This window comes from Schistocerca nitens, chromosome 6 (assembly GCF_023898315.1).
Source record: "Schistocerca nitens isolate TAMUIC-IGC-003100 chromosome 6, iqSchNite1.1, whole genome shotgun sequence".
Taxonomy (NCBI): domain Eukaryota; kingdom Metazoa; phylum Arthropoda; class Insecta; order Orthoptera; family Acrididae; genus Schistocerca; species Schistocerca nitens.
The window spans coordinates 550543737-550570433 of NC_064619.1; the positions used below are offsets into that span (position 1 = coordinate 550543737).

Below are 26697 nucleotides of genomic sequence, written 5' to 3' on the forward strand. Positions count from 1 at the left end.
GGATTATTTCGATCTAAACCGAGCAATTCTGTATTACATGTGTACGACAGCGCTATAATGCATGGTCTGCATCTTATCGTACAGCGTGGATACGACACATATTCTACTGTATTTGAAACCACGTACTATAATCATCAGCGCGTAAGAAGTGAGTCACATACTTTATCGCAGTCCTATATTTCAGCTACACTGGTGATAGCTATACTGTAGCTGAAATCTAAATCTACAATAAAGTAAAGATTGAACCGAGATTATTGTTGACTCCCTTCCTGTTTCAATTACATAAAAGTCGGTTCTAATGTAATCCAAAATGATGAGTAGATACCGAGTTGATGCGGGCAGTAGTATGGAGATTCTCTTGGCATGCTATCAGGCTACAGACAAAGACAAGGCAAGTCGACGTAATGCTGATTCGACGGTCGCTGCTTGCTAAGAGTGGCATTCATTAAGTAATGCAACATATTTATTTTCTGAAAGCAGGTTGATTTTACTCAGGATTCCTATGCATCACATTATTCCTCACTCTTTGGGGCACAAAACCCTATTTTTTAACATAATCTCTGTTCAGTGCGATTGCCCTACGCCACCTTACTGGGTGAAACTGTATGTCCGAATGGTACCACTCTACTTGCCGACGTCGGAGTCAACGTCCTGTTGCGTCAGTAACCTCCCCATCATCCACGTACAACCTCCCGTGTGGAGTGCGCTCTCCTCTGGGCGAAACAGATGGGAATCGGATGGTGTGAGATCCGGGCTGTAGGGTGGATGAGGAAGAATAGTCCAGTGAAGTCTTGTGATCTTCTCTCTGGCGCGCAAACTCATGTGAGGACTTGCGTTGTCATGGAGAAGGCAAATTTCGTTTCCATTTTTGTGGCGACGAACGCACTGCCGGAGTCACAGTTGTGTGCAGCCGGGCTTGTTTGCGCGACCTTGTTTTGAAGATGACAGACGCCTCGCCCAACGACTCACCGTGCTTTTGTTCACTGTCAGGTCTAAGTAGACTTTCTGCAAATGCCTGTGAAGATCTGCCAAAAGAAACTCAACGACAGCTCTCTGCTTGGAATGCGCCTTCGTTACAGACGCCATTTTGACGGCTACTTATAGCGGCGCCACCTATCGGAACCACAGGGGCTGGCGTGGGAATATTCCAGCGGAGTGATCACGCGTGTTACTGTGATATTAGGTGTCAACTGCATCTATAAATTATATGACTTACTTATTCCTTCCTGCTTACAGTCAAGGATCACAAAACTGAGGAAACATTCTCATTAGTACAGCTGGATGCTTTAATCAGAAAACACTTATTCCATTGTTTCCGGATCAATCATTACTCATCGATTTGTATTCAGATAGTAGCTACGCAAGCCTGTTTTCCACTTGCGCTGGTTTATGGAAGTTTACTTCTGCGTGTATATGTGTGTGTGTGTGTGTGTGTGTGTGTGTGTGTGTGTGAGAGAGAGAGAGAGAGAGAGAGAGAGAGAGAGAGAGAGGCTATTTCTCTTAAAAACTGCGTGTCAGACTGCGTTTTCCAAAGTGTTTAATAAGAATTAATAGGAATAATTAATTAATAGGAATATGAATTAAAGTTCAAGGCTTAACTATCGTAACACATAATTTTCACCCTCTTTTGTAGTCCCTTCTCCGTCTGTTTACGTGTCCAGCTACTTATCTCTATGGTGACAGAACTTAGGCTTGAACGTTGCTAGGAGAGTGAAATTGTAACTTTTCAAGGTAATCAATCTGCGCGGACGGTACGGTAGTCGCACAGTTAAGCCTGTTTCGCACGAGCGACTTTCTGATCAAAATGGACTACCAGGGGTGACTGCGCATCAAGTAACCGCATGTGAATCAGCTGCTAAGGATTAGTGAACAATTGACTGCTCCGAGTTCTACAACCGCGAGTGTGCTAAAAACTACATACACAGAAACATGAGACTGTAATCGTATGCTAGCCCTACAACTTCCCGCAATATGTGGTTTCAAATACAAGAGAATAATCATGCAACGCGAGTCAAAGCTAAGCTATGGGATAAGATGGCGACCATGCAACGTAGCACTATTGGACACATGTAATGAAGAATTGCTCAGTTTGTATCAAAATAATTAAGAAAGAACTTGGTGGATAACTACATATATTGTTACCAAACGAAAGGGATTGCTCCTCAAAGCAACAGATACAAAATTCAATTTCATAGTTAACAATCGGAACACTACGTTGCCAGTACAGGACTTTAAACAAAGAAATAACTCTTTCATAATTCAGAAACCGATGACAGCTTCGAATCTACAGGAAACCAGGTTGAAAAGATAATATACGCATCCATAAGTTCACTCACACTACGCTAATGGATTTTCCACTTTTGCCTGATGGCCTTATACTTTTTCTGTGAAAATTTTCCCACAGTGGATGCCAGATATCTGAGTACAAAAACTATTTAGTTTTTTCAGTACCTGGACAAAGAAAAATATCTACACTCCGCATAAATGAGAACATACGACAAAATGAAGGTTTGGTTATGAAAAGTGCGTATTTCAACAGTGAAAACGCGTTCTCTACGGTAGGAGAAAAATAGTGTATACACACGTTCCAGTCACATTAATGTGACCACCCCCTATAACGTGCAGTAACCACTCACAAAAGTCAGGGGGCAGTACCAGCAGTGGAGGGTATATTAAGCATGTTGGTAGGGGGACATGAAAAACAGTGCACTTGTTATGTGCAAACGAAGTGACGTATCTTACATCCAGAAGACATGATTATTGGCTTTCGGGCCAATGGTGGAGCATTTCCGAAACGGCTAAGTTTAAAAATCGTTCATGTACCGCTGCAGTTAAAATATACTGTCCGTGGCAAAATTCCATATCGAAAATCGACACCGAAGCAACTGTGGTACACCGTGGCCATAGGTAACAGGGGTGAAGGGCAGCTGCGTAGATGTGTTCGGGTGAAGGGACGTGAACTGTGAAGCAACTGACCATACATATGAACCAAAGGCCTGCCAACAGTGTCTCTTCAACAACGATTCAGCGAACGTTCCTGCGTACGGCCTCTACATAATGTGCCTGGTTTGTGGGTCTATGATGAACGCCGTCCATCGGCGACAAAGACTGGGAGTGGCTTGCGAGTACCGCAGCTGGATATCACTGAGGACTATAGATGGCGTGTTCCGATGAATCACGTTTTATGCTCCTTCGGACAGACGGCCTTTGGTATACGGCTTGGAATGTCTGAATTCAAATACCCTGTTACTAGGAGGGAGTGTAATACAATTATTTTGTATTTCCCCGGCCCGACGGCATTTACCAGCAGGACAATGCGACATGTCTTACAGCTCCCTGTGTACATGGGTGATACGTACTCCGCTGGCCGCCAAACTCCCCGGATTCAAACTCAATCGATCATCTTCGGGACTACTTCAATCGGGCTGTTCGTGATATGGATCCACAGCCGAGAAAGCTAGAGGGCCTGACCACGACACTAGTCAGCATGACTCCATATACGAGTCGGCACCTTCGAGAACTTCATTGGTTCTCTCCCTGCACGGTCTCGCCTTGCAGAAGTTGCTTATTTAAGTTTCTAACTGGAAGTTACATTAATGTGACTATACAGTGTTCTTATATGCTCGAGCAAATAAAATAAATGTTTGTGTTTCGATACGTTAGAACTTTTTTTACTGTTCCTTCAGTTCTAAGCTTGTGAAAATTTACCACACTACCTTTGTGAAGAACATCAACTATAAATTTTGCTTTTGGCATTGATAGTAATCTGTGCTGTCATCGCTGGTTAATAATTTTTTTTCTGCCTTATGACTGATTTGATGCGGCCCACCACAATTCCTTCCCCCTCCCTCCCCCACCCTCCCGTTCCTCCACCCCCACCTGTGCCAGACCTTTCTTCTCAGAGTAGCAACTGCAGCCTAAATCTGTAATAATCCGCCATTCACAATTCAGGTGCCGAACTTCATTGCAGAAAAGCACTCAGATCAAGCACAGTTTTAACGACAACGTGTAAACAGAAACGTCGAATCGTGAGCAGCGATTCTCGGCGCAGAAAAAAACACTCCAACGGAGCAACAATATATCAAGAGTAGTCGATTGAGACAAGAAATTTGCTGTGTTAAAAGGGCTTTATCTTGCATAGTAGCTTGTCAGCATGGAGCAATGACGTGGACAGGTGTTGATGATGTTGCACTCTTAATGGTCACTCCCAAAATGCAGCACTATGCAACTGACATCATAAGCGGAGGTAAAATTGATTGGAAGCAGGGAGCAACAGAGTTTTATAGTGCAACTATTATTGTACACAAGTAATCTAGGAGTAGTCTATTGCCTTTAGCAACTGACAAATAACAAGCCAGTGTATCTGTAAGATAGCTAACATGACGACTCGTCGCATCGGATAACTTATCAGGCAACTTGTTGACAGAAGATTTCGTTCAGTGGCGTACTATTTACGACATCGATAAACAGAATCAACTAAGTAAAGGCGCAAAATTTTATCGGCAGCTTATAAACGTTCAGAAAAAGGACGAAACGTAAAAGTACTTGGCATGTAGGATAAGGTTCAAATGGCTGTGGGCACTATGGGACTTAACTTCTGAGGTCATCAGTCTCCAAGGACTTAGAACTACTTAAACCTAACTAACCTAAGGACATCACACACATCCACGCCCGAGGCAAGATTCGAACTTGCGACCGTAGCGGTCGCGCGGTTCCAGACTGTAGCGCCTAGGACCGCTCGGCCATCCCGGCCGGCATAGGTTAAAGGAACGCCCGCAAATAACAACAGCGAAAGCTACAAGTGAAACCAGGCTACGAAACGTTATTACTAAACTAACTGTATATAGAGTACATAATAACGTATCATCCAAATCTAAGGAATGTTTTTAGAGGCGCACCCGCATGAAAAATCTGCTACAGAAGCAGCATCTAAAAGTAATCTTTCTCTCGAAGACGAGTCCCGTTCTGCTCATAGCATATCTTCGCTCCCTGTTAACAGCAGAAATTCTTTAAAGTGTAAAAGATTCATGGATACAATGAAAGCACAGTTCTAATCGGTCGTAGCAACGGAGCAGAACACGAACTGATCTATATTGATGAGTTAAAACATTATGACCACCTGCTTAACAGCTCGCATCTCCGTCTTTGGAAAGAAATACATCACTGATTCTGCGTATCGGGGATCCGACAGTTGGTAGGTTTGTGGAGGGATGTGCCATTAGACGTCTTCGCACAGGTCATGTACTCGGCCGCGGTGGCCGAGCGGTTCTAGGCACTTCAGTCCGGAACCGCGCGACTGCTACGACCGCAGGTTCGTATCCTGCCTCGGGCATGGATGTGTGTGATGTCCTTAGGTTAGTTAGGTTTAAGTAGTTCTAAGTTCTAAGGGACTGATGACCTCAGATGTTAAGTCCCATAGTGCTCAGAGCCATTTGAACCACAGGTCATGTAATTCGCGTAAATAAAGGGCCTCTGATTTGCGTACGCGGTGATGGCGACCGATGGGCAGATTCAGATGGGTTCCATGGCATTTATATCAGGCGAATTTGGTCACTGAGACATCAATTTGAGTTCACTATAATGCTCCTCAAACTACTGTAGCACGGTTATGGCTCCGAGACACTGACAACTGCACTACTGAAGGATGGCCAGGCCTTTGGGGGAAACACCAAGCATGAAGGGATGCAGGCCGTTCGTAGCATCAAGCGCGTCTTTGAGTACTACCACAGGTCTCTCATACCGTAATACTGCTCCCACCAGCCTGTGACCGTTGCACGCTGCATGTCTCGAGGCACAGTTCGCCTCCATGAAGGCGTTTGTGAAGACGACCATCGACCTAATGCAGCAAAAATGTGTTCACCCAAAGAGCCAACACGTTCCCATTGATCGACGGTGGAATCCCTAAGGTCCAGTGCCCAGTGCAATCGGATGTCGTTGGGTCATCATTGAGAACACGTAACGGTGGTCAGATGTAGAGTTCCATGTTCAAAAATGTACAATGAACGGTGTGCTCCGCAACACTGGCGCGTGTACCCGCCTTTTGCTCTTTCACCAGATGCCACAGACCACCATCCATCCTACACTACTGGCCATTAAAGTTGCTACACCAAGAAGAAATGCAGATGATAAACGGGTATTCATTGCACAAATATATTATACTACAACACACATGTGATTACATTTTCACGCAATTTGAGTGCATAGATCCTGAGAAATCAGTACCCAGAGCAACCACCTCTGGCCGTTGTAACGGCCTTGATACGCCAGGGCATTGAGTCAAACAGAGCTTGGATGGCGTGTACAGGTACAGCTGCCCATGCAGCTTCAACACGATACCACAGTTCATCAAGAGTAGTGACTGGCGTATTGTGAGGAGCCAGTTGCTCGGCCACCATTGACCAGACGTTTCCAGTTGGTGAGAGATCTGGAGAATGTGCTGGCCAGGGCACCAGTCAAAAATTTTCTGTATCCAGAAAGGCCCGTACAGGACCTGCAACACGCAGTCGTGCATTATCCTCCTGAAATGTAGGGTTTCGCAAGGATCAAATGAAGGGCAGAGCCACGGGTAGCAGCACATCGGAAATGTAACGTCCACTGTTCAAAGTGCCGTCAATGCGAACAAGAGGTGGCCGATACGTGTAACTAATGACACACCATACCACCACGCCGGGTGGTACGCCAGTATGGCGATGACGAATACACGCTTCCAATATGCGTTCACCGCGATGTCGCCAAACACGGATGCGACCATCATGATGCTGTAAACAGAACCAGGATTCATCCCAAAAAATGACGTTTTGCCACTCGTGCAACCAGGTTCGTCGTTGAGTACACCATCGGAGGCGCTCCTGTCTGTGATGCAGCGTGAAGGGTAACTGGAGCCATGATCTCCGAGCTGATAGTCCATGCTGCTGCAAACGGTGTGGAACTGTTCCTGCAGATGGTTGTTGTCTTGCAAACGTCCCCATCTGTTGACTCAGGGATTGAGACGTGGCTGCACGATCCATTACAGCCATGCGGATAAGATGCCTGTCATCTCGACTGCTAGTGATACGAGGCTGTTGGGATCCAGCACGACGTTCCTTATTACCCTCCTGATCCCACCGATTCCGTATTCTGCTAACAGTCATTGGATCTCGACCAACGCGATACGATAAACCGCCATCGCGATAGGCTACAATCCGACCTTTATCAAAGTCGGAAACGTGATGGTACGCATTTCACCTCCTTACACGAGGCATCACAACAACGATTCACCAGGCAACGCCGGTCAACTGTTCTGAAAAGCTAATCATTTGCATATCACAGCATCTTCTTCCTGTCGTTTAAATTTCGCGTCTGTAGCACGTCATCATCGTGGTGTAGCAATTTTAAAGGCCAGTAGTATACTTTACAGAGCAGACATGCCTCCGAACCCCACGTTCTGTGAAGAGTCATGGACGTCCAGCCATGTAGCGCCTAGTGGTAGTTTCACTGTCCTTCTACTTCTTTCCGTTGATGCTCACGGGTGCAGCCTTTCGTCAAAGTCGGGTATCTCAACGTACTTCCCCATTTGCAGCCCATATCTTTGTCAGGATGATCCTCCGTTCGTGTCTACTCCGCTTACATACCTTTTATCACAGAATCTAGTGCTCGCGGCGCCACCGGGCAGTATCTAACGTCACATTGGGCAGTGGTCAGAATGTTTTTGTTTATCAGTGTATAACATGAGCTGTATAACTACACTGGATGGACAAAGATATGGGAACACCCAAACACAACACATTACCGTGCGTAATACGGAATGGATGAACAGAATGGATAAATACAGGTCCTGTGTGCTTTTCAAGGGAATTTTATATCATTCATCCTGCAAAATAATGACAAGTTCAGGTAACAAATCGTATTCGTGCTCACAAAAGCAGCGTTTTACGATGCGATCTATGTGAACAGGGGCCTGTCGTTTTGGAAAACAGAATCATCATTAAAAAAAAAAAACACTCCGCCTACAGGCCACAAGTGGCCCATCGGGACCATCCGACCGCCGTGTCATCCTCAGAGGAGGATGCGGATAGGAGGGGCATGGGGTCAGCACACCGCTCTCTCGGTCGTTAGATGGTTTGCTTTGACCAGAGCCGCTATTATTCGGTCGAGTAGCTCCTCAACTGGCATCACGAGGCTGAGTGCACCCCGAAAACTGGCAACAGCGTATGGCGGCCTGGATGGTCACCCATCCAAGTACCGACCATGCCCGACAGCGCTTAACTTCGGTGATCTCACGGGAACCGGTGTATCCACTGCGGCAACGCCGTTGCCCAGAATCACCATTTGGGAACAAAAATTGTACCACAGAACGGAGCTGATCAGCTAAAATGGTCACATGATCTTTGGTAGTAAAGCAAACTTGTGAAGTAACCTTGAGCCCCATGGAATACCACTATGTGGTTCTCCAAATCATCACCGAACATCGCCGTGTTTTACTCTTCGTACGTAAAGTCGGACAGAAGCTCGAGAATGCAATCAAATTACTTTTTTACAACGCTCTACAGTCCAGGCTTTTGGCCTCTGCACCACGTTTTTCTGTTGTGGACGTTTGCATCACTGATGTGTGGTTTATGAATTGTACCTGGAACCGCAATTCTCCGTTTACGGAGCCCCCTTCTTTTTGTGTTGATGCTGAGAGGGTTCGCGAATGTGACAATCAGTTCTTTTGCAGCTGTCGTCCTTTTATTTCTCACCACAATCCTTTTCAGTAGCAGTCCATCACGATCACGATTTCCCGTTCGCGTTGTGACTTAGCGGATGATGTTCGCCTTCTTTCCCTATATACTATATAAATATTCGATGGGAGCCTTTTGAGCTGAGCAGTCTAAGCGCTGCAGTCATGCACTGTGCGGCTGGTCCCGGCGGAGGTTCGAGTCCTCCCTCGGGCATGGTCTGTGTGTTTGTCCTTAGGATAATTTAGGTTAAGTAGTGTGTAAGCTTAGGGACTGATGACCTTCGCAGTTAAGTCCCATAAGATTTCACACACATTTGAACATTTTTAGAGCCTTTTGAAACACCAAATACTTCTGCTCCATTGGATACAGAACTACAGAAACACCCACAGTACGAACACCAAAAGCTTTCCCGTGTTCGAATTCACTTATCTGCGATATATTGCACTCACTACACAGAACACTGTTCTCACCGCGACTGACAACTGCTTGACGACGTTGCGCAGGCACCGTTTGTGGTCTAAAACAACGGCGCAATCTGCCGGCATGACTGGAATCTGCCTTCATCTCCAGAAACGGAGTTTCATGAATTTTCGCAAATGGATCAGGGCGTATACCTGAATCAAAGGATTGATATCTTTGTCCATCCTTTCGAAATCCGACACTGTGCTCCTTCTATACTGACATCGATGAGACGTAAACAAACTTCATTTTTCTCAAAAGACGATGATGCAGGGATAACATTCATACTACTTGCGTGGTGTGGCTCGTCAGGCCCCTGTGGACGGAGTTTTTAGCAGGTTCTCCACAGAATCATCGAGAGAAGGGACATACGGAAAACTTCAACTAGAAGAAAGGATAGCATTATAGAACATACGTTAAGACATCAAGCAATAACTTTATCATGGCACTACAGGCAGCCACAGAAGGCAAATATTGTAGGTGAATACAGAGATTGGAATACATCCATAAAATAATTTAGGACACTGGGTGAAAGTGCAACTGTGAGATGACGATGCTGCTACAAGAGAGAGGAAGTCGTGGCAGGGCGCATCAAATTTTTCAGAAGAGCGATGACATGCAAACCTGTATCTTTCGCACAAACGGTGGCAGTACTAAATTATAGGAAATAAGTACCACGGTGAAGATACAGAGTTACATTTTCTGTTCATATGAGGAACATAAAGAAAAATAGTAGAGCTAAACATCACGTTGGCGGCCTGGACGTTTGAGGCGGGGGACATACTGTTACACAAATCTATTGGGTACCGTTAAAAGGAATAATTGCAGTGTTTAGTTTAAGTGAGGGGCGTAACCGGTGCACATAGAATGTGGTAACTTTCTAGCACTGGGAAAGCAAATTGTTCAATAAGAACACATTCGTCAGTGCACTGAAACGGAAAGCAAAATGAAAGAGAGTAATGCACACGGAGTGCAGTAGAAATAATTCCGTCGTCGCTTTAAGGGTTAAACCCCCGCGTACTATGCAGACCCTTCGGGAGCCGACGTGTGTCTCCTCAGGGCAGCGGTCCTGACCCATGGGATCGAAGTTGCGACCTCGGAGTGCGCAACTACGGCGAACGACATGAATAATGGAGTCGCTGTGAAAGAGTCGCTCCCGCTTCCCGGTCCGGGTCCCGTTCAGAGCGTTCCCTCGGGAAGAGCCACTCCAGCAGGCCGCGCCGAGCGGTTCGTGCGGCCGTAATTAAAGGCTGGCCAGCCAGCGGCCGGCCGGCGTAGCTTCCCCCGTCCTCGTCCTAAAACCACCCAACCAAACCCGACCAACGTGCCTTCGTGACCGTCGCGCTGTCCTGTTACAGGTAGCAGCACAACTAATGACCATAGCTGAGAAAATTCGTGAGAGGATTTCAGGATCAACGGAAATATACGACAAAATAATTTGCAATCCAGAAAACGCCGAAATTAATGTTGTGGTCTTCAGTCCAAATACTGGTGTCATGCAGCCCTCAATGCTACTCTATTCTGCGCAAGCTTCTACGTCTCCAAGTAACTACTGCAACCTACATCCTTTTGAAACTGCTTAGTGTATTCATCTCTTGGTCTCTACGATTTTTATCCTCCATGCTTCCCTCCAATACTATCGTGGTGATCCCTTGATGCCTCAGAACACGTCCTACCAACCGATCCCTTCTTCTAGTCAAGTTGTGCCACAAATTCCTCTTCTCCTCAAATCTATTCAATACCTTCTCATAAGTTACGTGATTTACCAGTCTAATTTTCAGCATTTTCTGTAGCATCATATTTCGAAAGCTTCTATTCTCTTTTTGTCGAAACTAGTTATCGTCCATCTTTCACTTCCATACATGGCTACACTCCATACAAATACTTTCAGAGAAGACTTACTGACACTTGAATCTATACTCGACATTAGCAAATTTATCTTCTTCAGAAACGATCTCCTTGCCATTTCCAGTCTACATTTTATATCCTCTCTACTTTGATCATCAGCACTTATTTTGCTCCCCAAATAGCAAAACATATCTTCTATTTTAAGCGTCCCATTTCCTAATCTAATTCCCTCAAAATCAACTGATTTAATTCGATTACATTCCATAACGCTTATTTTGCTTTTGTTGATGTTCATCTTATATTCTCTTTTCAAGCCACTCTCCATTCCATTCAACTACTCTCCCAGGTCCTTAGCTGCCTCTGACAGAATTACAATGTCATCGGCAAACCTCAAAAAAATGGCTCTGAGCACTATTGGACTTAACTTCTGGGGTCATCAGTCCCCCTGTAGTATTACGGGAATTACATGGTTACTACAATGTCATAGATTAAGGAACGGCAAACCCACGTTTCTAGTATTTGTAGACTTAGAGATGGCTTTTGACAATGTTGACTCGAATACTCTCTTTCACGTTCTGAAGGTAGTAGGGGTCAAGCACAGGGAGCGGAAGGCTATTTACAATTTGTACAGAAACCAGATGACAGTTACAAGTGTCGAGGGGCATGAAAGGAAAGCGGTGGTTGCGAAGAGAGTGAGACAGGGTTGTAGCCCATCCCTGATGTTATTCAATCTGTATATTGAGCAATCAGTAAAGGAAACAGAAAAATTAGGAGTCGGAATTAAAATCCAGGGAGAAGAAATGAGAACTTTGAGGTTTGCCGCCGGCCGGAGTGGCCGAGAGGTTCTAGGCGCTACAGTCTGGAACCGCGCGACCGCTACGGTCGCAGGTTCGAATCCTGCCTCGGGCATGGATGTGTGTGATGTCCTTAGGTTAGTTAGGTTTAATTAGTTCTAAGTTCTAGGCGACTGATGACCTCAGAACTTAAGTCGCATAGTGCTCAGAGCCATTTTTGAACCTTATCTTACGTGTGCACCTAATTTTCAGCATCCTTCAGTAGCAACACGTCTCAAACGCTTCGATTCTCTGCTTTCCCGGTGTTCGCACAGTTTATGAGTCACTTCCATACAACGCTGCACTCCAAACGTAAATGCTCACAAATTTCTTCCCTAAATCAAAGGCTACGTTTGTTATTAGTAGGCCGGCCGAAGTGGCCGTGCGGTTAAAGGCGCTGCAGTCTGGAACCGTAAGACCGCTACGGTCGCAGGTTCGAATCCTGCCTCGGGCATGGATGTTTGTGATGTCCTTAGGTTAGTTAGGTTTAACTAGTTCTAAGTTCTAGGGGACTAATGACCTCAGTAGTTGAGTCCCATAGTGCTCAGAGCCATTTGAACCATTTTTTTTTTTGGTTATTAGTAATCTTCTTCTCGTTAGGAACTCAGTCTTCAGCTGCTGTTTTACACCATGTTGACTTCGTCCACAATGTGGTATTTTCTTTCCAGTGCAGCAGAAGTCCTAAACTTCGTGAACCTCGTCGTCCTCAATTACGACACAAGTTTATCGACAAGTTCATTTCCGCTACTCCTCATTACTTTCGTCATTCTTTGGCTCACTCTCAATCCATATTCTGCATTCATTACACTGTTCATTCCATTCAATCGTCCCGTTGATTTTTCCACGCTTTCAAAGAGAACAGTAACGTCACCAGTGAATCTAACAGCTGATTCACCCGCCTCCGCAGCCGGCACGGTGTCTCACTGTGTTCGGCCAGAGGGTTATCAGCCTTCTGTAATTAAAAATAAGCTGAGTGAATGGATCGACGATGAACTTTAACAACTGTCATGGGACGTCCGCCTCCGAAGAAATGCAACGAAAAATAACGAACAATATGAGATGAAAAAGAAGGTAGCTATCTCGCGCTTGTGTGGTTGCACTCAGTCAGAGGTAAGCTGGTTCGAATGCTGGTGATGGATGAAATTTTCACTTCCAGTATTTGGCTGGAAAGTGGAGAAGAGGTGATAAAAAAATGTAAACGTCTTGTACTAGGGCCTCCCGTTGGGTAGACCGTTCGCCGGGTGCAAGTCTTATTTAACGCAACTTCGGCGACTTGCGAGTCGATGGGGATGAAATGATGATGATTAGGACAACACAACATCTAGTCCCTGAGCGGCGGAGATCTCCGATCCAGCCGGGAATCGAACCCGGAGGTGATGACTTACGGTTACTGATCACCAATCATTACGTCAATAACTTGTGTTAAAATCCAAACCTGTCTGCAGTGTTTCCCGTCGTGAGGGCACGTGACATTGTTAGTAACGACGCGTTCCTTCGGATGGGGCGTTAAAATCGCCGGTCCTCTTGGTGCTTTTCGAGTGGAGTAGCTTACGTGCGCGTGTCGAGTTTCACCCTCTCCCATCATTTCCAACACAAACATTATGCCACATTATACACATACACGCTCATTATAGTCATTTACACTTAGCACTTACATACACATCTCATACTTCGCGAAGGAAAGATGTCTGCGGGCACGAAGGATAGGGAACACCTGTTGGAACCTGCCCTTCGGGTGTTCCCAGCCATTTATGCCACAAAACTTACGTTGCCATAGTTGATATCCTTTCATACAGATCTTTAATCTCTCTCTCTTTAATCTTTCTTTTATTTCAGTCACTGAGTCTTCGACGAGCGGATTGAACAGGAATTGGGATATATTGCACCAATGTCTTATAACATTATAAAGCTAGCACTCCTTTCTTGGTGTTCCACGCTAATTGTTTCCTCCTAGTTCTTGTATATACCCGTCTTTCCCTACGGCTTACTCCTATTTTTCTCTGCATTTCGAACACCTTGCATTATCTTTCATTGTCGAACGCGTTTACTAGATCGACAAGGCTTGCTTCCGTTATCAAGCGCAACGTCAGAACTGTCCCTGTTTGCGAAAACCAAACTGTGTCGCAGTTTCGTTTTCCATTCTCGGATAAAATTGAAACAGAAATTAGTGGGTCCACAACTGATTATATTGAGACAGGTTACCAATGATCAGAATTGCATACTTATCGTGTCATTGACATACACAGCGTACACCGCGTAACAATAAGATAGTTCATAGTAAGTGTTCAAAACGACGACCGCCAGTCTCGACGCAAGCATTGCAGCGCAACAACAATGGTTTGAGGACAATCCGCAATGCATCCGCGACGATGGCTACCAGAAAAAATTATCTGTCAACAAATGTACGGGCATTGTCCAAAATCACCTAGTGGGTCCTTATTTACTGCCTCCCCATGCGAGTGGTCTACATTACCCGGCGTCCCTGCGAGATGCGCTGCCACGGTTCTTGGTTCAAAATGGCTCTGAGCACTATGGGACTCAACTGCTGTGGTCATCAGTCCCCTAGAACTTAGAACTACTTAAACCTAACTAACCTAAGGACATCACACACATCCATGCCCGAGGCAGGATTCGAACCTGCGACCGTAGCAGTCCCACGGTTCCGGACTGCGCGCCTAGAACCGCGAGACCACCGCGGCCGGCACGGTTCTTGGAGCGTGTGGTTTGAACAAGACTGTGCACCAGCCCACTTAGATGCTAACATCCTTGAGCACCTGAACAACACGTATCCTCATCGTTGCAAAGGCAGAGGGAGTCCTGTCCCATGGCCAGCTTGATATCCGTGTCTCACACCACAGGACTTTTTTCTCTGCGGTTACGCCAAGACGTTGGTGTATGAAACTCGCGTGGGAGCGGGTGACAATCTGCTTACTAGGGTCCAAGCTGTGTGTCTCCTGATACAACCTATATCAGGAGGCTTTGAGAGAGTGCGGCAAGCTTCATGCGCCTTTTCTATGCATGCACGGAGACTTTGAACAAGTACTATGAGCTACGTTGTTGTTATATGGTGTACTTTGTGAACATCCAAAACACATTAACTATGTGAGCCATGGTAAAAATTTGCTGTTTTGAAGAGCGCGTCGCAGCGCATAGTGTAAAGCAGTCACCCTCCGTTTCTGGCAGTGGCGCCGCTGTGGCAATCGCAGCTTTGGTGTCTCCCTCTGGTGGGAAAGGGGAAAAAGTTGCCTGTTCACGTGCATTTAAGGGGCGCTATCAGCTCGGCATTTGGTCACCGCTTGGTGCAACCAGTGGTTGCTCAAGGTCAATCCCTCCAAAACCCAGGCGATCATTGTAGGCAAAACCACCCCTTCCTTCCGCCTCCTTGATTTCTACATCACCATCTATGGCCGTCCTATCGCCCTCACTCCCACCCTTAAGTACCTTGGCGTCACCCTCGACCGTCGCCTCTCCTGGACTCCCCACCTCCGGACAATCCAAGCCAAGGCACGCTCCCGACTCAGTCTCCTCAAGCTCCTCTCCGGCCGCACGTGGGGTCTGGACCCCTCCACCATCCTCCACACTTATAAATCCCTCATCCGTCCTATCCTTTGTTATGCCCATCCGGCTTGGATCTCCGCCCCCCCTTCCTTTTATAAATCCCTCCAAATCCTTGAACGCCATGCTCTCTGCCTCGCCTATCGCATCCGTCTCCCCTCCCCTACGCGGATCCTGTACGATCTCATCCCTTTCTCCCACCTCCTCCTTTTCCTTGAAAGGATACGGATCCTGTACACCTCCCGCAAACTCGATCCTCCTCACCCGCTCGTCTCCCCAATCCTCTCCCACCCCCGCCCGCTGCCGCGCCTGTATGCCCATGTCCCACCTGGTCTCCATCTCTCCACCCTCCTTACCCTCTCCCAAGGTGGCTTCCGCCAGCTCCCCCTCCCTGATCATGTCCTCCTCCCCTCCATCTACCCCTCCTATCAACTTTGACCCTGCCCCACCCCCCACTTCCGGTGTCCTTTCCTTTAGGCACCCTCCCTCCCTCCCTTCTGTTCCCTTCCCTTCACTTCTGTTTCCTTTTCCCCCGTCCCCTCCCTCCACCCCTCTTCCCCCCGGGCTTCCCCTCCCCCTTCCTCCCTCCCCCCTTTCTCCCCTGCCCGTGGCATCTCTGCTCTCCCCTCTCCCTCTCCCTCTCCCGCTCCCCTTCCTCCTCCTCCTCTGTTAGCAGGTCCCCGGACTCGCACACGCATAGTGAACATTCGCGCGCCGGAGATCATCGCCATCAGTGTCTAGTGTGTGTGCTTCGTTTTGTGTTTCGTGCAGTTCCAACTCAACTGTTCACATGTGCCGTCGCCGTTCTCCGTGTTTTGTGCGCCGTGTCAACAAGTGTTAGTGTTTTTATCGTCCAACGTGAACGGCTTCTTGTTTCTTGTTTTTTGTATCTCCATTTTTTGCCCGCCGTTTTCTTGTATTGACTGTATCACCTCTATGTCATGTTCTTGTTCCACTTAAGGCTGAAGAGCAGCGTACTATGCTGCTGCCAGCCCGCCTGTATAGGTGATAAAAATTACAATAAAGGAAAAAAACCTCGGCATTTGGTTAGTCTGTCAGTCTGTGTCAGTCAGTCGGAGGCAGTTGGTCAGCCAGGGCAGTCTGTCAGTCTGGGCGAGTCTGGTCAGTTGGTCAGCCAAGTTATTCTGGGTCTGTCTCTCATCCGCATTGGTGAGGCGGTTGGTGTCTGTCGGTCGTCCGGAGTGCTAGTATGTGTTAGGCCGCCAGTCTCCTCGAGTTTGCTCAGGCAATGGGCATGGGCGGTTGGATCGATCGGTTGGTCGGTCGCGCACTGGGACACAAGATGACTTATCCGCCTGGAGCATCGGCGCATATGAGGTCGCCACGTGAGTCCAGTGGGCCGCGCCGTATAGGGAGGGGTAGTGGCTTCGCGGCCGACACGAGAGCGACAGGAGTCAACCCACGACATCGGTGTGGCCGGGGCGGGCTGCGACGCCGTGAGACGGGAGATAGGCGGGCCTTCCTGCGTCCGTTGAAGCGGCTGGCAGCGGACGGTTCGGGAGAGCGTTTTGGGGGTGCTGCGCCAGGTCTTGATAGAAATTGCAGTTATTAGAAGTTAAGTGCTTAGTGATATGTTGTTTCAGTTACTTGTTAAATTCTACTTGTGTTCTTGGTCAAGTCTCTCGTCCCCTAGCTTGCTCGCCTGCTTCTAATCCGCATTTGTTAGGCAGTTAGTGTCTGTCTGTCGGTCTCCCGTACGTTAATAGCTGCCTCTGTCATGTTTGTCGGATTCAGTGTTAACCAATTTATTGCTTAAAGGCCGAATTCTTGAAATATGTTTCTATCTCGCTTATCATCTTGCGAGGTGGTATGTGTGTAATGTAGAGCATGTTGTACATTTTATGTAAGTCTGCATTTCATGGGTTTTATTTAAATAGTCATTTAATAAGCTTGCCCTCCTTCCAACGTAAGAGTCCTGAAAAAAAAAAAGAAAAAAATATTGCACTTTCGGTGGCAAAGAATTTGAAGGTAGTACCATTTCCATTCCTCTTACGGGGTGCATAGTTTACATGTTTGTGTGAGTTGTTAAAAATTCAAGTTTAAAGTAATCTGGTGTGTTGCAGATTTGCACCAGTGTAGTCTTTCAGAGGTTGTTGTGAGCGGTCATGACTACGGCCGTGTTGAAAGGGAGCAGACAAGCTTCTCAGCCCGAAGGCTCCTACTGTTAATATTGTTCTTTGCCTCTAAATAAAACTGTAACTTGATATTTCGATGGTGCTTCTCTACTTATAATTTTAAATCTGTTTTGGAAAGGCTTTTACGAATGAAATTCACATTTGTTAAATTGTGACTTGATATTTCGAGTTTGCTTTTCTGCTTATAATTTCAAATCTGTTTTGAAAAAGCTTTTAGGAATAAATTCATATTTGGTAAAAGTAATTTTCCATCTGTTACTTCCTGAGAACTACTTCCACGCTCACCTAGTGTCATTAAATGTGTCAATGTTCTTGATGAATCCCCAGTAAATAAAGTGAATTCTTTAAGAAAAGATTTTGAAAGTATTCACGTTTCACTATGCATTTCCCTGTCACAGTGTAATCGGTTTTGGACTCTGTGTTATCAGTTTCAGTGTGCTCCAGTAAGTTTGAGACACGCCGTGTTATTAGGAGAAAACAGAAACAAACCACTCAGTAGCACAGAATGTTACATCTGACAAAGAAGCTATTCCGTGCACTCTCCGCCACAGAAACCAGATACTTTCTCGGCCGGTTGAAGTGGTTACTCGCAACCTGCTCCTTTTGACTGGGCGCCCAGGGAGAGCGTATGCCGCCCCGCTAGCCGGGTATCATGCGTGCACTGGCAGGGGACGGGACGCTTGTTGACACAGCCCTGCCCGCCGGCCCTCGCTTCATTATTCAGCGCCGCCACAAAGGTGGCGCCAGTTACCTGGCCGTCTGGGGACTGGCGCCGAGAGAGACCAGCGTTCGGTGCGCTCTTCGGGCCGTGCTGTTGAATAAAGCGCATGATGATTTTAAAATGGCGGTTGCAGACATATATATAGGTTCCAGAGGTCATCTGTTGCTCACGAAAAGATTTACATGGCCACAACTGACGGCAGCATATTTGTAACCAAGCGCGCCATTGAAGACTGAAGAAGACTTATTTGTAATTGGAATTACATATTAATACCTTCAGCTGCTGACGGGCGTTGATATATATCAACGAGGGCAGGAGAAAATGTCTATCACGACCGGGACTCGAACCCGAGATCTCCTACTTACATGCCAGACGCTCTATCCATTTGAGCCACCGAGGTCACAGAGGACAGTTCGACTGCAGGGACTATCTTTCGCCCCCCCCCCCCCCCCCCGCGAGACCCACATTCTCATCTTATATGCCCACACACTACATTCGTAGTGTCCCTACCCAACACACTCATTACTCGTGGAAGACATTCTTACCAAGTCCCATAAGAGTTGGGGTAATATGTGTGCATCCGCACAGAAGATGAAGGTCATGGCCGGTATTACCAGAACTATATATTGATATGGATATGGTGTCAGTTCTTTCGGACATGTCTGAAAGAACAGACCCCATATCCATATAACTATGAAGTAGACTTCGTCTGTCCCACAATTTAGTAGCGCGCTGTGTGTGTTCCGTTCATTCGTTAAGACAGCAGACTGACCACACTATCTGGGCGTAGCTCCCTCGTAGATCGAACTGCGGAACCCGACCTTCCTCATGGTCGTAGCCATAAGCGTACTTGGTCCTCTGGGGCAACTGGTAGAAACCCTGTTGTTCCACGCAGTATTCAACTGTCAGCGGCTGTTGCGGTTCATTAGAAATTCCTTCGTGCGTTTTTCCACGAATTCTTAAATAATGAAGGCCGATAACGATTTTGTTGTTGTGCTAATTGTTGCTTTATCATACTCCATCAAATATCAGATGGAGATATAATATTCAGCAGTATCAGACTAGCCTAGAGTTGAAGTACCCGTACTTTTGTCATGCAATTTTTGTGCGAACTGACGCCCAGCGTATCAGAGCTGCTGTTACTGCCAGTGTGCTGCATACTTTGTTTTAGGTCACCAGTCGTCTGACTGGTTTGATGCGACCCGCCACGAATTCCTCTCCTGCGTCAACCTCTTCACCTCAGAGTAGCACTCGCAACCTACTTCCACAGTAATTTGCTGCATGGATTCCAATCACTGTCTTCCTATACAATTCTGCAATTTTAGCCCTTTACAGCTCTCCCTTGTACCATGGAAGTCATTCTCTGATATCTTAACAGATGTCCTATCATCCTTTCCCTTCTCCTTGTCAGTATGTTCCACATGTTCCATTCCTCTCCGATTCTGCGCAGAACCTCCTCATTCCGTACCTTATCAGTCCACGAGATTTTCAACATTCTTCTGTAACACCATGTCTCAAATACTCCTTTTTCGGTTTTCCCACAGTCCATGTTTCACTATCATACAATGCACTGCCCCAACCGTTTATTCCCATAAATTTCTCCTCAAGTTCAAAAATGGTTCAAACGGCTCTGAGCACTATGGGACTTAACCGCTGAGGTCATCAGTCCCCTAGAACTTAGAACTACTTAAACTTAACGACATCACACACATCCATGCCCGAGGCAGGATTCGAACCTGCTTCCGGAGCGGTCGCGCGGTTCCAGACTGTAGCGCCTAGAACCGCTCGGCCACACCGGCCGGCTCTCTTCAAGTTACCGCTCATGTCTGATTCTAGTAGACTTCTCTTGGCCAGCAATTCCCTTTTTGCCAGTGCTGGTCTGCTTATGATGTCCTTGCTCCGTCCGTCATTGGTCATTTTGCTGCCTCGGTAGCAGAATTCCCCAGCTACATCTACATCGTCACCATCAATCCTGATGTTGAATTTCTCGCTGTCCTAATTTCTGCTACTACTAATTATTTTCGTCTTTCGTGGATTTACTCTCGATCCACATTCCCTACTCATTACATTGTTCATTACTTTCAGCATGTCATATAATTCTTCTTCACTTTCACTAAGGATAGCAATGTCATCAGGGAAATATATCATTGATATCCTTTCACCTTGAATTTTAATTCCACTCCTGAACCTTTCTTTTATTTCCATCTTTGCTACCTCGATATACAAATTGAACAGTAGGGGCGAAAGACTACATCCTTGTCTTACATCCTTTTTAATCCGATAGCTTCGTTCTTAGTCGTCCACTCTTATTATTCCCTCTTGGCTCTCGTACATATTGTATATTGCCCGTCTCTTCCTATAGCTTATCCCTCTTTTCCTTATAATTTCGAACATCTTGCACCAATTTAAGAAATCGAACGCTTTTCCCAGGCCGACAAATCACATGAACGTGTCTTGACTTCGATTTACTCTTAGTTCCATCATCAATCGCAACGTCACAATCGCCTCTCTGGTGCCTTTACCTTTTCTAAAGCCAAACAGTCACCCTCATTTTCCTTTTCCATTCTTCTGTATATTTTTCTTGTCAGCAACAGCTGTTACGCTGACTTCGCGGTAATTCTCGCACTTGTCACCTCTTGCAGTCTTCGGGATGCCGTGGATAATATTTTTCCGAAAGCCAGATGGTATGCCGCCAGATTCATACATTCTACACACCAACGAGAATAGTCGTTTTGTTGTCACTTCAAATGTCTCTTCTAAATCGACTCCTGTTTCTTCTTCTTTCACTTCAGACAAATCTTCTTCCTCGAGGAGGCCTTCAGTGTACTCTTTCCATACATCCACTCTCTCATTTGCATCTAACAGTGGAATTCATGTTGCACTATTTATGGTATCATCCTTGCTTTTAATGTCACCGAAGGTTGTTTTGACTTACCTGCATGCTGAGTCAGTCCTTCCGTCAATCATTTCTTTTTCGATTTTTTCACGTTTTTCGCGCAGCCATTTCGTCTTAGCTTCCCCACATTTCCTGTTTATTTCATTCCTCAGCGGTTTGTATTTCTGCATTCCTGAATTTCCCTGAACATTTTTGTACTTCCTTCTTTCAACGCTCAACCGAAGTATTTCTTCAGTTGCTCATTTGATTTCGGAATCTTTGGTTGACAGTGATATAATCTAACTGAAATACTCCCGTATCACCCGGTCTTTTCCAATATATCTCCTCCTCTTGTGATACTTGAACAGAGTATTCGCTATTACTAACTGAAATTTAATACAGAATCAATTACTGTTTCTCCTCTATCATTCCAAGCCCATATTCTCTTGTAAACTTTTCTTCTACACCTTCCCCTACAACTGCTTTCCAGCCCCCCATGACTATTAGATTTTCATCTCCCTTTATGTACTGTATTTCCCTTTCAATATCAACATATATTTTCTCCATCTCTTCATCTTCAACTTAGGACGTCGGTATGTACACCTAAACTATCGTTGTCAGTGTTGGTTTGCTATCGTAATCTGACAAGAACAACCCTGTCACTGAACTGTTCACTGTAACACACTCTTTGCCCTACCTTCCTGTTCATAACGAATCCCAGTCCCGTTATACCATTTTCTGCTGCTGTTGATATTACCCTATTCTCATCTGACCAGAAATCCTTGCCTTCTCTCCATTCTACTCCGATGACCCCTACTATACTGTACCTGTATACCAAATTCCTTCAAATCACGTCTACGAGGAATGCATACTAGAAGATAAAGATAACCTATCCTGCCGGTTGCTCTCTTGTATTTGACCACGAATGTCTCTGCGCAATGTCATCAAAACGCTGCAAGTGTCAGAACATTGCTCTTTGTTGGTGAGATTGCATTATAACGACGGTAATTGGGCAAATTGTTGGTGCTCTTGCGGTGGATGTTATCGTAACGTAGGTGTTGCAAGAGGCACCGTATCGAAGCCTTACATCGCTTACAGAAAAAGCGGGAAAACATCATCCGCTATGTCGCAACAAGGACGAATATTTGTGATGGGTGACCGTGACGAGCGGTCGTTGAAGAAGATTGTGACGAAAAATATGAGTACGACAGCTGCAAAAATCACTGCAGAACTAAATGTCTCACTCGTGAATCCTGTCAGCAGCAACAGAACACGAAGGTGATTCCATAAACAGTGAACTGCACAAAGAACTACAAATCCAGTACCACTCAACCCCCTATGAAAATGCCGGTAACGGGAAAACTTGGTACTAGTGGTGCAAATGATGGAATAAGATTATTTGGTTGGATGAGTCTCGTTTCACACTTTAAAAAAAAGGCTATCTGCGGCATGATGCTCCGCGGTCCCAATCAGTTTAGTTAGGCACTACCGCTTATAGGGAGCTATGTATTTCTATACAGACAATGAACGATGGACTTGGCTCTTTAAGTAGTCACTTCTCCTTGGCATGAGTGTTTAAAAATAATATATCCTGAAGATGCATTTCTACTGATGCGAAACCATAGTGACTACTTGATAAAATCGTATTATCAGCCAGTGCGGAAGATTTTATTCCCCACTGATTCACACTGTTTCCAACTTCCAGCCATATTATCATCTCAAGAGTGAAACACAGCTGGAGTCTATCTGGGCAGCAATATCGTGGTACCCCTTGGGCCCCAAGGTTACTCCGGAAGCTCGTAATACTGCCACAGGTTACGTGATCGTTTTGGCTGATCAGGTCCGTCCCATGGTACTAAGTTTGTTCCCTAATTACGATGCTGTGTACCAAGACAAAATGGCCCCTGTTCACACAGCTTACATCACCCAGGGAAGAATCTTCGGGTCTCCCCTGTCGACCACAGTCACCAGATCTCAATATTGTCCAGCCTTTCTGGTCTACTTTCGAGAGTATGGTGCGTGACCACTAATCACCTCCATCATGGTTATCTAAACTGGTCATTACCTCCAAGGAAGAGCGGTACAAGATTGCCTTAAAAACTGTACACATCCTTTTTCTATCCATTCCGAGGCGAGTTTTCACTTCTAACAGGTTTCCTACACCGTATTAGGCATGGTTATGTGTTACGTTTTTGGTCTTTTTAAGTCCCTACAGTCGCGCTATATGTACTCCTCAGATGGATAAAGCGTCTGCCATTTAAGCAGAAGATCCCGAGTTCCAGTACCGGTTGGGAACACATTTTCAACTGTCCCCGTTGACTTACACTACCGACCATTAAAATTGCTACAGCAAGAAGAAATGCGGATGATACACGGGTATTCATTGGACAAATATATTATACTAGAACTGACATGGCCGGCCGCGGTGGCCGTGCGGTTCTGGCGCTGCAGTCTGGAACCGCGGGACTGCTACGGTGGCAGGTTCGAATCCTTGCTCGGGCATGGGTGTGTGTGTGATGTCCTTAGGTTAGTTAGGTTTAAGTAGTTCTAAGTTCTAGGGGACTTATGACGTAAGATGTTGAGTCCCATAGTGCTCAGAGCCATTTTTTGAGAACTGGCATGTGATTACATTTTCACGCAATTTTCGTGCATAGATCCTGAGAAATCAGTACCCAGAACAACCACCTCTGGCCGTAATAATGCCCTTGATACGCCTGGGCATTGAGTCAGACAGAGTTTGGATGGCGTGTACAGGTATAGCTGCCCATGCAGCTTCAACACGATACCAAAGTTCATCAAGGGTAGTGACTGGCGTATTGTGACGAGCCACCATTGACCAGACGTTTCCAGTTGGTGAGAGATCTGGAGAATGTGCTGGCCAGGGCAGCAGTCGAACATTTTCTGTATCCAGAAAGGCCCGTACAGGACCTGCAACATGCGGTAGTGCACTATCCTGCTGAAATGTATGGTTTCGCAGGGACCGAATGAAGGGTAGAGCCACGGGTCGTAACACGTCTGAAATGTAACGTCCACTGTTCAAAGTGCCGTCAATGCGAACAAGAGGTGACCGAGACGTTTAACCAATGGCATCCTATACCATCACGCCGGGTGATACGCCAGTATGGCGATGATGAATACACGCTTCGAATGTGCGTTCACCGCGATGTCGCCAAACACGGATACTACCAACATGAGGCTGTAAACAGAACCCGGTTTCATCCGAAAAAATGACGTTTTGCCATTCATGCACCCAGCTTGGTAGTTGAGTACACCATCGCAGGCGCTCCTGTCTGTGATGCAGCGTCAAGGGTAACCGCAGCCATGGTCTCCGAGCTGATAGTCCATGCCGCTGGGAACGTTGTCGAACTGTTCGTGCAGATGGTTGTTGTCCTGCAAACGTCCCCATCTGTTGACTCAGGGATCGAGAAACGTGGCTGCGCAATCCGTTACAGCATGCAGAAAAGATGCCTGTAATCTCGAATGCTAGTGATACGAGGCCGTTGAGGTCCAGCACGGCGTTCCGTATTACCCTCCTGAACACCTCGATTCCATATTCTGCTAACAGTCATTGGATTTAGACCAACGTGAGCAGCAATGTCGCGATACGATAAACCGCAATCGCGATAGGCCACCATCCGACCTTTATTAAAGTCGGAAACGTGATGGAACGCATTTCTCCATCACAACAACGTTTCAGCAAGAAACGCCGGTCAACTGCTGTTTTAGTACGAGAAATCGGTTGGAAACTTTCCTCATGTCAGCACGTTGTAGGTATCGCCAGCGGCACCAACCTTCAGTAAATGCTCTGAAAAGCTAATCATTTGCATATCAGAGCATCTTCTTCCTGTCGGTTAAATTTCGCGTCTGTAGCACGTCATCTTCGTGGTGTAGCAATTTTAATGGCCAGTAGTGTATATGAACGCCTGTATGTAGCTAGGGGTATTCATTTCATTGTAAGTAATAAATATGGTGTTTAGTGCAAGTCTGTTATCGATTAGATTACATCACTCTCGCACGACAGGCACTAATCGCGGAATTGACTCGTGCAACTACGGCGTTTTGCTAAGGCCGGTATTACACTATCAAATTTCTTTGTCATAGATTTGATCAAAGCTGTGATCCAATATTCCGTCCAATATACACTCCTGGAAATTGAAATACGAACACCGTGAATTCATTGTCCCAGGAAGGGGAAACTTTATTGACACATTCCTGGGGTCAGATACATCACATGATCACACTGACAGAACCACAGGCGCATAGACACAGGCAACAGAGCATGCACAATGTCGGCACTAGTACAGTGTATATCCACCTTTCGCAGCAATGCAGGCTGCTATTCTCCCATGGAGACGATCGTAGAGATGCTGGATGTAGTCCTGTGGAACGGCTTGCCATGCCATTTCCACCTGGCGCCTCAGTTGGACCAGCGTCCGTGCTGGACGTGCAGACCGCGTGAGACGACGCTTCATCCAGTCCCAAACATGCTCAATGGGGGACAGATCCGGAGATCTTGCTGGCCAGGGTAGTTGACTTACACCTTCTAGAGCACGTTGGGTAGCACGGGATACATGCGAACGTGCATTGTCCTGTTGGAACAGCAAGTTCCCTTGCCGGTCTAGGAATGGTAGAACGATGGGTTCGATGACGGTTTGGATGTACCGTGCACTATTCAGTGTCCCCTCGACGATCACCAGTGGTGTACGGCCAGTGTAGTAGATCGCTCCCCACACCATGATGCCGGGTGTTGGCCCTGTGTGCCTCGGTCGTATGCAGTCCTGACTGTGGCGCTCACCTGCACGGCGCAAAACACGCATACGACCATCATTGGCACCAAGGCAGAAGCGACTCTCATCGCTGAAGACGACACGTCTCCATGCGTCCCTCCATTCACGCCTGTCACGACACCACTGGAGGCGGGCTGCACGATGTTGGGGCGTGAGCGGAAGACGGCCTAACGGTGTGCGGGACCGTAGCCCAGCTTCATGGAGACGGTTGCGAATGGTCCTCGCCGATACCCCAGGAGCAACAGTGTCCCTAATTTGCTGGGAAGTGGCGGTGCGGTCCCCTACGGCACTGCGTAGGATCCTACGGTCTTGGCGTGCATCCGTGCGTCGCTGCGGTCCGGTCCCAGGTCGACGGGCACGTGCACCTTCCGCCGACCACTGGCGACAACATCGATGTACTGTGGAGACCTCACGCCCCACGTGTTGAGCAATTCGGCGGTACGTCCACCCGGCCTCCCGCATGCCCACTATACGCCCTCGCTCAAAGTCCGTCAACTGCACATACGGTTCACGTCCACGCTGTCGCGGCATGCTACCAGTGTTAAAGACTGCGATGGAGCTCCGTATGCCACGGCAAACTGGCTGACACTGACGGCGGCGGTGCACAAATGCTGCGCAGCTAGCGCCATTCGACGGTCAACACCTCGGTTCCTGGTGTGTCCGCTGTGCCGTGCGTGTGATCATTGCTTGTACAGCCCTCTCGCAGTGTCCGGAGCAAGTATGGTGGGTCTGACACACCGGTGTCAATGTGTTCTTTTTTCCAT

The 26697-nt window shown here is 46.7% G+C and overlaps 1 protein-coding gene and 1 pseudogene across 2 annotated transcripts in view; both read right to left on the reverse strand.

The window, feature by feature from the left end:
* The window catches only part of LOC126262510 (lachesin-like), a 971377-nt gene that overhangs the window by 673139 nt on the left and 271541 nt on the right, over window positions 1-26697 (reverse strand). The window lies entirely within an intron of this gene.
* On the reverse strand, window positions 8178-8295 carry LOC126264071 (5S ribosomal RNA; annotated as a pseudogene).